The sequence below is a fragment of the Lissotriton helveticus genome, chromosome 10 (assembly GCF_964261635.1).
Source record: "Lissotriton helveticus chromosome 10, aLisHel1.1, whole genome shotgun sequence".
NCBI lineage: Eukaryota > Metazoa > Chordata > Amphibia > Caudata > Salamandridae > Lissotriton > Lissotriton helveticus.
This window is the reverse complement of record NC_136071.1, coordinates 140,032,596-140,045,321: the sequence shown is the minus strand read 5'-3', so window position 1 is coordinate 140,045,321 and position 12,726 is coordinate 140,032,596.

Here is a 12,726-nt window from a genome sequence, read left to right as displayed (position 1 = left end):
TTGTGGTTTTTATTGGGAGAGAGCTATTTATATACAAAAAGGGGGGTGAGGTCGCACACTACTCACACACCGGCCTTAGGGGCGATACCGCCGGTGTGTGAGTAGTGTGCGACCCCACTTCCTCTTTTTGTAACTTTAAGCTCCCTGGAGCCGCGGGCTGACGAGCCTGGGACCCCGCACCTACGCGCCTGAGTGGTACTATACCTGGCAGATATTTGGCAGCCATCGGCAACCCCAGTACACGGCCTATCCCTGCTGATGAGGGGTGATACCCGGAAACACGTGTCCAGGGATGGCGAATACAGCGAAGACAACAGAACATCGAAAGATGATGCATCGCGGAACACTTAAATACATTAACCAGAGTCCTTAGGGGCGATACCGCCGGTGTGTGAGTAGTGTGCAACCCCACCCCCCTTTTTGTAACTTTAAGCTCCCTTGAGCCGCCGGCTGACGAGCCTGGGACCCCGCACCTACGCGCCTGAGTGGTACTATACCTCGCAGATATTTGGCAGCCATCGGCAACCCCAGTACACGGCCTATCCCTGCTGACGAGGGGTGATACCCCGAAACACGTGTCCAGGGATGGCGAAGACAGCAGAAGATCGAAAGATGATGCATCGCGGAACACTTAACTACATTAACCAGAGTCCTTAGGGGCGATACCGCCGGTGTGTGAGTAGTGTGCGACCCCACCTCCCTTTTTGTAACTTTAAGCTCCCTTGAGCCGCCGGCTGACGAGCCTGGGACCCCGCACCTACGCGCCTGAGTGGTACTATACCTGGCAGATATTTGGCAGCCATCGGCAACCCCAGTACACGGCCTATCCCTGCTGACGAGGGGTGATACCCCGAAACACGTGTCCAGGGATGGCGAAGACAGCGAAGACAGCAGAACATCGAAAGATGATGCATCGCGGAACACTTAACTACATTAACCAGAGTCCTTAGGGGCGATACCGCCGGTGTGTGAGTAGTGTGCAACCCAACCCCCTTTTTGTGGCTATTTATATACATAGTCCTGAAGAAGGTGGCCCACAATAATATAAACACCACGAAACGCATCGATGCACTATATGGTGTTACATCCAAGGATCCGACTGGGTGTCTAATAGATGATACTATTCATGGACACTCATGTGATATTACATTGAATCTCATGTGGAGTAACAAAATGAGGATGTTTTTATGATTTTACACTGTTGTTCGTTGTTCTCTCGCTTTTATTCTTCATTGCCAGTATATTTGTGTCTCTAATTACTTATGTACATTATGAATTTGTTCACAAGAGGTTTTTAATTTTTGTGCGATCTATTTGTAATTTTATTAAAATTAATTTGTTTATGTTTACAAATCAGTTGTTTAAGAGTATTGTTTCACATAATTGACTGTTGGGGTCCCATTTGGTCTTTGTTTGGTTGCAACTGGTAACATTATGGGTGCTGTGGATGAATGTAGATAAGAGAAAAAGACTGTAAGGTTTAGATTCATTAACAACACTGAGTTCAGTGTAGCTACATTTTTCCCAGGAGAAACCTGTTCTTTATTTACCAGTGTTTATTAAGTGCCCAGCATGTCCGCCATTACGCGTTTCGACCCCAACTCGTGCCTTGATCATATATATATATATATATATATATATATATATATATATATATATATATATATATATATATATATTGATCAAGGCTTAATTGCTGAAACACGTTGTTTTTGCCTTTAAATTTATTGTATATCTGCAAAGGAAGGTGTCCGAGTAGTCCTTTTGAACTTTAACGTACGTTGAACGTATATGTGTATATATATATATGCCTTGAGCACAAATTCACTGCTACAAAGCGCAATCTGAGGGCTTACAGCGCTTTACTTTACTCCACTTGGTGAATACTTGGTTCAAATTGTAAGGACTGTTGAGTGGCCCCACTGTGGGAAGAGGGCCAGCGTACTACAAGGCACAGAGGATTTGCGATGTAGCCACGCCCACTGTGGCAGGTGCCAGTGATTATATGAGCAGACGCGGCCAGAAACTGCTCTTCCAGCCCTTCGTGAATAATGCCTCTGAAGAAAGGACTATTTCCTGAAACGCGTCAGGCTTTACATTTTCAAAGATTGCTCTGAAAGCTGTCAAGGAGCGAGCAGCGAAATGGATGCAAATAAACGTGCTGATCTGAACTTCGTGTGGCTTTGCTTCAATGGGGCTTCCTGTTTAGATTTTGATGGATATCGGCTGTTTGCCCAGTCGAGAAGCGAGGCCCACCTTATGAAGGGTTCGTGCAGGCTCTGAGAAGGGGCTTGCAAAGACGGAACAAAGACAAGAGCAGTTCCAATGCAGGTGGTGCTGCCTTGAGCACGAATTCACTGCTGCAAAGCGCAATCTGAGGGCTTACAGCGCTTTACTTTACTCCACTTGGTGAATACTTGGTTCAAATTGTAAGGACTGTTGAGTGGCCCCACTGTGGGAAGAGAGCCAGCGTACTACAAGGCACAGAAGGCTTTGCGATGTAGCCACGCCCACTGTGGCAGGTGCCAGTGATTATATGAGCAGACGCGGCCAGAAACTGCTCTTCCAGCCCTTCGTGAACAATGCCTCTGAAGAAAGGACTATTTCCTGAAACGCGTCAGGCTTTACATTTTCAAAGATTGCTCTGAAAGCTGTCAAGGAGCGAGCAGTGAAATGGATGCAAATAAACGTGCTGATCTGAACTTCGTGTGGCTTTGCTTCAATGGGGCTTCCTGTTTAGATTTTGATATATATATATATATTCACCAGCATCAATCGCGGGTCTCCAAGCCTCTTAATGGCAGCGGGCTCAAGCTGAGGTCGCGAACCTCCATAAACACTTAACACGATTTCTCCATACTGTAGGTCCAAAATCCACTTGAGCCCAAATATTCTTGAAGTGTGAAGTTTAATTAGCCATGCAGCAAGTTAGAGAGAGAGAGAGAGAGAGAGAGTGTGTTTATATATGCGTGAGTTAGGTATTTTTCAATTTTCCTTTTTTTTGTCCTGTAAGTTCTTTGAGACCGCACTTGCAAATGCTCAAACTGCCTTACCAAAGTGACAGTTTCCGATGCGGTAATGAATTCATCAGTAAAGACTTTGGAAACTACAAACATATTCTCGTGCATTACCCATGATACTGAATATTCCCAGAGCTAATAACATATATAGAGTTCGCATGATCGCAAGATACATTTGACAGCTTTATTTATGGAATATTTGCAGTTCTTCAGTGTACAATCGGCGTCACAGTCATCGAAAAACTTTGGAAATGGATAAACTATTTTATATGTGGACATTGGTTGATCATCGCCCCCCCTGTGGAACTGTCAGTAGATTTCCTGTATCTCTGTAGTTTGGAATAGGGACAGCTAAAGCAGTTCCACTTGACATTATATTTTTAGGCCTTGAAAGAGGTATTAAAAACGCAACATAAATAGAAATGCAATTCAATGTAATTCGATCAAGTAGAAGATGTGATGGTTTGCTTGAATCAGGGGCAGCTCCTCCATTAGGGCAGAGGAGCGTCGCCCCACTTCTTTCTCGCAGTGCGAGAAGCAGAAACATAAAATGGTAAAACTACCATTTTATGTTTCTGCTTCACCCACTGCGAGAGCAGAGAGAGGAGTGGCTTGCCCAATGCTGTGGGCCCTGACTGTTTGGTGGGCCCACTGGGGCCGACCAAACCAGTCATGCACACTCTCCACCAGGCTGCCTGCACCCTAAATGGAGAAAATTTCTTCTCCATAGATGTCTGGCTGGTCGACATCCCCACTAATCACAACGCTGCCATTTCAGCGTTGTGATTGGCTTAGGGGAGGGAAGGGGAGGGAAGCTGCCTGCTTCCTGTTCCTGCGGAACCCGGCCAGGAGCTGAGATGGCACAGCACCGGGAAGGTAATTTTTTTTATTATATTAACCCCCACCCCTCCCCCGCATGACAGCAACGGTTCATCTATCAGCCATGTCTCCTACCCTTTCACCGGATCACAGGATTTCGTGTAACGGCCAGAGCAGCTGACCTTAGATTTGGGGAAAAAGGTTTGAGTCTCACATCGGCCCAACATCCTCTGATTCTGGGAAAATCACTTAATCTCCCCCGTAACTACCAAAAATGAGTGTCCTTGTGTAATGTAACTGGTGCTCATGTAAAGCGCTCCAATACCTTCTGATCGTGTTAGCGCTATATAAAACTGATAAAAAATTAACAGTCTCACATAAACTACTTAGCCTCAAAGCCCTTGAATAACAGGTTACTGGATTGAGTTCCTACATTTCCACTTTTGGAGTTGAAAATGTGATTAATGATCTGACAGCCATCAATAGAGTCGGAGCATACTTAAGAAGGGAAAGGAAGGCAAAAAAACATAGAAGATAACTAGGACAGGGCCTACAAACAGACAAAGATGTTTTGATTGGTACTCAGTAATTCCCAAAGAGAGATAATAGAGGAACATGCAGGACTTTGGGAAAGTTGAATATAAGTATTGAACCCGAGGGTCAAAAACCTAAGGATGTGCCTAGGATTAAACTACGGCCTATAAATTAAGTCCAGCAACGAAAGTATTTGACATCAAGAAAAAGCCAAGCATTGGCAAAGCTGACCTTTGTGTTATTACTGTTTGTGAATAGTTTTTGTTAAACTAAACAAGGGTACTGCTTTTTGTGTGTAAGTGGAACATTCCAGGCGGCTTGGTAAGGGCCATACAACTGCTACACCCTAACACGTGGATCCGGCATCAAGTTAGGGGAGGGCTCCTATCTGTCCAGGGCCGTCCCAACAATGCAAGGCTTAAAGCAGGGCTGCGTGTTGGCTCTGACCCTTTTCAACCTGCTCCTTGTGAATCTTCCTTTGTTTTTAAATAATGTCAACTGCCACGCACCAAAACTGAGCTGCTTCCAGCTCTCAAACATACTCTATGCTGATGATTTTGGTACTGGTCAGAAGGACCATGGTGGGGCTTCAACGACTTTTAGAAGCCACCTTGGCATACTCCAAGCCCAAATGCTTAAGTAAAAAGACTAAAACATGAACAATTCAAGGAAAACAATTGAAAAAAACACACAGTTCTTGGGCAGAGATAAGATAGAGCCTGATAAAGACTGCAGGTATCTTGGCGTGCTCTTCAACGCTAACAGAAGGTTCACTGACCAACTGGATGAAATTAAAAAGAGAGGCAACGCACTGGCAGTTGGCCTCTGGTCCCTGCACAGGAAGCTGAATGGGCCATCGCTAAGTCCTGAATTATGAGTGGCTCAAGCCAAGGTTCACCCTACAGTGACATATGGGAGTGAGGCCTTGAGGGGCAGTGACAGCGCCATTTTGGACAATGTAGTAACAAAAATGTTAAGGTCCATCTTTCATCTGCCAGTATACATGTCACCTGCTCAAATCAGATTGGAGTTTGGTCTAGTGAAGCAAGTTTTGGCACGGCAGGCGGCATTTGTGAATTGCTGTTATGGTCTAAAACTTCCACTTGAGGTCTCACTATGGTATTTTGGCTGGAAATACAAGCTAGAGCATGCACACTTGTCAAAGCTTATCTACATCTGACTCTAACGACCTTCGGCCTTTCTTCTGCCTGGGCCTTATCACTGAGTCATTTGGAATTAAAAAAATTAATAAAGACTAACCCTCAAGCACTGTCACTTTTGGAGTGGAAAGGCGGGATTTTACTTTCTGGGTCTGCTTACCATTCTCCAGAATCCTGTCACAGGTCGACTAGACCTTTTTACCTGTCATAGAGTGAATTAGGCAATCTTTTCATCTGGAATCAATCAAATTTCAACAATCCTATTAGCTTCCTCAAAGAACCACTGACCAAAAACTAAGTTTGTAGGTTTATTACATAATCAAAAACAACTGCAGGTATAAACACCTCAGCAAGAGGTTCAGAAGATAAACAGGCACTAATACAAACATAATCCTACGGAAAAGTCTCAAGCGGCTGATAAACAATACCAGAATCAGTTTGAGAATCATCAGACTAAACAGAATTGCTATAATCTGTGATCTGGTATGCATTGGAAAAAGCATAAATTCAAATGAATCTGTCCCTACACTATACTACGGGACATCCCTACTCAGCAATAGCCAAACCTAACAAAAAGGTGTCAGCAGTGGTGACTTCCCAAAGAAGTTCGCCCACATGCTCTCTTAGACTAGAGACTCCTTCTTCTCAGCTAAGCTCTTTGCCCAAAACGACCGCTCTCTCTAGCTCCTCAGCCCATCTGCTCTGCTTCTACCCTCGGGGTGCTGTCCCTAATACAAAACCCCACAATATGGGTGACACGCCTTCAGGTACGCCCCTCTAGAAGGTGTTGGTTTTCGGAATTTTCCAGTATGGCACCTCTCCATCCTTGTCTGTTGTGGCGTCCTTGAGTCCCAGACCCGTCTTCGCTTCAAGTTGCCTTCTTGAATTCCTGGGCTACTCCTCCATGTCTGAGTCTAGCATCCTAACTCTCATACACAATGGGCCCTTCTACTCTACTGTCTACTTGATGGTGCACCTGAAAAGGAATACATGCAATTCGGCTCACATTCCATAAATGTTGCAATGTTTTCTAAAAGCATCCTTTACAACTATTCTACAGTTAAACGTTAAGCAAAACTTTTCGAACAGGCCTGCATAATTTCCATGGACTAGGCCTCAGCTTGATTTATAGGCCCAACATCTTACATGAGCAATCCCTTGGTTCACTAGGCCTCCAACCTTAACAGCAAATGCATTTTCTACTTTAAGCTAGTTATCGAGTATAAAAAGACACACTTATACATTTCAATAAGCAAATCTAGATGCACAATAGTGCTTGTTTAAACATGTTTCTCATTAGTGAAAGATTTCATTTCAACGACATCTCTATGTTAAACAGCAAGGTTAGATTTGAAATACGTAACATTGGCTCTTCAGGTTTTCTAATATCCATTACTCTAATTCTCTATCCCACATTGCATCTAAACATGATTAGAAAATCCTCTATAAATACCGGTGCTGACTACTTGTACATATGATGCACCCCTACAAATTTCACTGTAAATAGCGCTCTCTCAGTTCCCCCCTTTGATGACCCGTGTCATCACCACCCTTACACCATCCTCAGGGTAAGAACCGAACTAAACAGAGCTTGTTGCCACATTCCCTCGCTTGAGCATCTCCAACGCTCTCAAGCTACAATATTGACTGTCTTGCAGCCTCTCCATTCGCTGCTCTTGCACTCTCATTGATCTCGCCAATCTAGTTGACCTATACCACTTGTACGTTCTTACCAAACCCCACAATCCAATCATACACGCCACTGCTATGATGTGGGGTTTCAGTACAAACCCAAGGAAACTTCTCCCTAAGTTTGCAAACCAGTTTCCAACCTTCCCAAATCCCTTGCCAACCGACTCCCACGCGTTCTCTTGAGTCAAATCCTCAATTTCATAATGGATGGCAGTAATGTTGCTTATATATGTCTCCAGATCCTTAGAGTTGTCTGGAATATAAGTGCAACATTCCTGTACCTTCAAAGTTTACAGACTCCTCCCTCTTTTGCTAGGATGACGTCTAGGGCAAGACGGTTCTGTAAAACCATTGTCCTTATCGACAGCATCTCACCCTCGACTAACACTAATGACTTTGCGGTATTCATTGACAGTTCATCCACTACAGTGGCCAACCGCCGTATTTTAATGTCATTCAAAATGACTCCCAGCATAGGTATCGCTGCCCCAAACACATCTCCCACAATTGCTCCAGCACTCTCCCCTCGCTTTACCCTCTTCTGCTGCCCTCCCTCCAAAAGAGCAAAATCCTCAGTATGGTAAATCTTGGGAAAAATAATTGCTAGATAGCATGTTCCATACCACTTCTCTGGCAGTCTCACATACGCATTCCTTCCGCATACAAAATACACGGTAGGTATCACCTGCACCACACTTTTTAAGAAATCTTTTGTGTAATACTCCAATATAAAAGTGTGTTCACAAATCACATGTAGTACGACCCACATACACGTTTTCATAATAAGTCTGTGGTCGGTGAATGCACAACTTCCCTTTCTGTACCGCATCCAGAGCTATGGGACCCTAACTCCCTCTTGACCTATGCTGCTTCTCTTCTTCCGTCCAATCTACTTTGCCTTGCCCTGAATCTCGCAACAGTTTTTGCTTCGTGTACCTATCTTCCACTTGCTCGATGAACTTCTTCTCTGTCTCTGATAATAAGCATGTCAAATTGTGTCGGTGTGCATACGGGGTGTCTAACTCTTGTGTGGGGATGAAAAAGTATCCAAGTCTGTCCTCTGACTTATAATAATCTCACTTGTTCAAGTGCTTATAAGCAGGGACCTCCGGTAATACAGCATCATAATTCGAAAAGAAATATTCAAAATGGTTTCGCCCATAAAATATGCTAAGCAGCAGACTACATGAAATTCCATATGTCAATGGAAGGTGATGGTATCTAATACCCTCATCTACTGAAGCTGGCAATTGCATACACACATAACAGTCTTTCGCATCCATTGCATCGATGTATTCATACAACAGCTTTGCATACGCATTCTGTCCAAAATTTCCCTTAGACAGATCTGTATGTAACCTATGACTTTCTGCAGCCAGCAAAGCCTTCTCCGCTCTTGCCCTGTCCTCCTTCTTGCTAGGGGTGGTAGGTGTCGGTGTCCCCTCAGCTCTCACTAACTGCTCGTGTGGTGCAAAGTAGGAAACTAGAACTACTACAACTATAAGGAGTATCACTCCTCCTAAAAGGGCGCCTACTATGCACTTAGCTCTACGAGTCGGGTTTCCAGCCTCCATGGTCTCAGCACAAAGTAGTTCGTTCTCGGAAATCACCCAAAGTCTCTTTCTTTGTTATTTGAGTCTCTCGAACCACCTCGGAAAGCAGAAATCCCCGTTTCAGTTCTTCTTTTACTTCAATAACAGACAGCCCTAACCCTTCTCCGTCCTCTGTGGAAAGTCCCTACATTTCTTCTTCTTCCACTCGGCTCTAGGTTAGTTCAACAGCTATTTACAAAGTCTTTAATAGTCTATGATCACACTTGCTCCGATTGCCTGCAACACATAGTCTAAAAGTTCCATGCAGAGCACAACCGCGTCATAAGATGGTATTTCCGGACCAAATGTAGGAAAAATCAATCTATCCAGGAGTAAATCACGTATCTTGCTTAGGAGAGGGGGATTAGGAATTGTGAGTGTCAGTACGCCTTCGATTTCAAGTACAGGTACCAACAGTATCACTTCCAACTTAACGTTTGGGATCGTACTGGTCACAGTCACTGACCTCACCCTCCCGGACCTCAGTACACCTGGCATTTGTAAAAGGGTAGGTCCACTCAGGAGTGGCGTATCTTCGACAAGGTACTCTCACCCTCCTTGACCTTCTCGGACCTCCTTGCTCTTGTTCTTGTTCTCCTTCTTCCGGGTCTGATTCTTTGGACACAGGGGCAAGATCTCTTTCGGAAGCCAATCTCACATTCATTCGCCTCCGTCTCTCGGGCCAATGAGCCTCTGCACTTCTTGCTCTTCTGCTTCTCGTTTGCACACCCTGTTCGTCCCCACTGTCAGCCTCTTCTGCGCTCAGATCACCTTCGTCGCCACTTCCCCTTTCCGAGGCAGACTCAGTGTCACTGTTGTCGTGGTCACTTTCTGCTCGATCAGGGGAGTCACCAACTTCCACCGGCACCCCCACAGCTTGATTCGTCTCCTCTTGTGGATCTTCTTCCTCGTCAGGATTTCTCTCTACTAGAGGAGCTGTTCCTTCCAAGGGTGCTGGGACTCGTCGGGTATGAGAAGCATGGATCCAGTTTGGCAATCCACCACACTTCACAGCAGTGGTTGTCACCAAAATAACTTGAAAAGGTCCTCTCCAGCGCACATCCTGGTAGCTTTTTCGGACGTGCTTCCGCACCAGGACCCAGTCACCCGGGCACAGGTCGTGACAAAGGTCGCTAGAAGCCGGTATTTCAGCAGCCTGCACCTGAAGAGACACAGAACGGATGACATCAGAAAGTCCCCTGCAGTAATCAAGAATCAGATCATCTGTGATATTCAGCAAGGCAGTTGTAGGAATAGATGGCAGTCTCATAGCCCTCCCCATCAGTACTTCGTGAGGTGAGAGCCCTGTCCTCCTGTCTGGTGTACTACGCATACTCATCAGTACCAACGGCAATGCATCGGGCCACTTCAAGGATGTGGATGAGCACACTTTTGCCATTGGGGCCTTAAGAGTTCCATTTACTTGCTCCACTATGCCAGAAGCCTCTGGGCAGTAGCTACAATGCAGTCTCTGGTCAATGTTCAGTGCAGAGCAGAGCATCTTCACAACTTCGCCGTTGAAATGTTTCCCTCTGTCCGATTCCAAAGAGGTCGGAACCCCGAATCGTGGCACTAGCTCCCTCAACAATAGTTTGGCTACTGTGAGTGTATCGCACCTACGAGTGGGATATGCCTCAACCCATCTAGAGAACACACACACAATCACCAAGACATACCTGAGGCGATTACACCTCGGCATCTCAATAAAATCCAATTGCATCCTATAGAAAGGTCCACCGGACCTCCCAATGTGACTCAATGTAACTGGTGTTCTTTTCCTAACATTCATCTGTTGACATGTTACACATCTCTGACATACTGCTTCCGCAGCCTGTCTAAATTTCGGATTGTACCACGTTTGCCTGAACACACGCATCATCGCATCTCTTCCCAGATGCACAGGACCATGTATCTGTCGTGCCATCGAACTCACCAGCTCATTCGGCAACACAGCTCTTCCATCAGCCGAAACCCACATGTCCAAGTCTCCCTTGACACAACCAGCCAATTCCCACATTCTTTTCTCATAATCTGACGCCTGTCCCTGCATGCCCTTCAACTCTTCCCAGGTGTCAGCCACCTCAAGCATCATGCTTAACTTGGTTCTTTCCTTTGGCCCTTCGACTGTTTGTTCAGTGAAGGAGTATCCCTGCTCTGCACAGTAACATGCGACTTCATCAGCATAACGATTCCCCATGGACACAAAATCAGTACCTTTGGTGTGGGCTCTGCATTTTACCACGGCTATCTCTGCTGGACCTGCCTCCAGCAGTAACCTGATAAATTCTCCATTCCTGATTGGGGAACCCGATGATGTCATATAACCCCTTTGAGACCACAATTGCCCGAAGTCGTGAACCACCCCAAATCCATATTGACTGTCAGTGAATACGGTGATCCGAATCCCGTTGGCTGCCAAACAGGCACGCGTCAACGCAATTATCTCAGCCACCTGCGCGGAGTGTACTCCTTCCAGGCAGGCTGCTTCAATTATTCCAGAAATAGTACAGACAGCAAACGCTGCTCTCAACTGACCAGTATTGTCCCTTACACATGAGCCATCCACAAAGTAAATTTCATCAGGGTCCGCCAATGGCTCATCAACAATATCCGGTCTAGGTTTGGTGCATAGTTCAGTCACATCAAGGCAATCATGGGCTTCCCAATCATCCTCTAAATCATTTGGTAATGGCAACAAGGTAGCAGGATTCAAGATAGAGCACCTCCTGAGGGTCACATTCTCCGCAGCAAGTATAACCTGCTCGTAGCGTGTGAGCCTATTATTAGTCAAGTGCTGCGTCTTGGTCCTGGTCATCAACAATTCCACAGAGTGAGGTACATGTACGGTCAGTGGATATCCCATTACAATACTTTCACATCTTTCAATGCTGACACCTGTTGCAGCAACGGATTTGAGACATCCGGGCAACGCTGCGGCTACTGGATCTAAAGTAGCCGAGAAGTAAGCAACTGGTCTACGGACTCCTCCATGATCCTGTACTAGGACTGCCAAAGCACACCCCTCTCTCTCACAGCAGAACAATGCAAATGATTTGGTGTAATCGGGCATTCCCAGAGCCGGAGCGCGACACAAGTCCTCTCTCAACTCGAGAAAAGCCATCATGCAATCCATGTCCCATGGTACCGGATCACTCACGTCCTTGTGCGTCAGTTTCTGCAATGGTTTCGCCTTCAGGGAAAAGTTAGCAATCCACTGTCGGCAATAGCCAACCATGCCTAGGAACATCCTAACCTCTCTTTGGGTCGAAGGCACCGTCATTCTCATGATCGCCTCAATCCTGACAGGCGACACTTTTCTCTTTCCCTTCTCTATTCTGTGACCCAGATACTGCACTTCAGACAGACAGTACTGTAACTTGTTGGGGGATACCTTGTGTCCTTTCTCTGCCAAATGGTTCAGCAAGGCAATGGTGACAATCCTACAAGCATCTTCCGTGTCTGACGCAACAAGGAGGTCGTCTATGTGCTGTACGAGAATGGAGTTCTGCGGCAGTACCAGACTCTCAAGGTTCCTTTTCAGCAACTGATTAAAAATCGATGGGCTCTCTGTATACCCTTGAGGAATACGACACCATGTTAAGACGCGGCTCTCTATTTTGAACGCAAAAAGAAATTGGCTCTCCTCATGCAATGGGATGGAAAAGAAAGCCTGACACAAATCAATCACAGAAAACCATTCAGCTTGGAACGGTATCTGAAACAGTATCACTGATGGATTCGGTACCACTGGACAGCATGGAACAACTATGTTGTTTACCTTCCGCAAATCCTGCACAATCCTGAACTTCCCACTTGGCTTCTGCAGACCGATGATAGGAGAGTTTCAGGGACTGCCTATGACCTCCTTCAGAATTCCCTGTCTAATCATGGACTCAATCACGGGTTTTA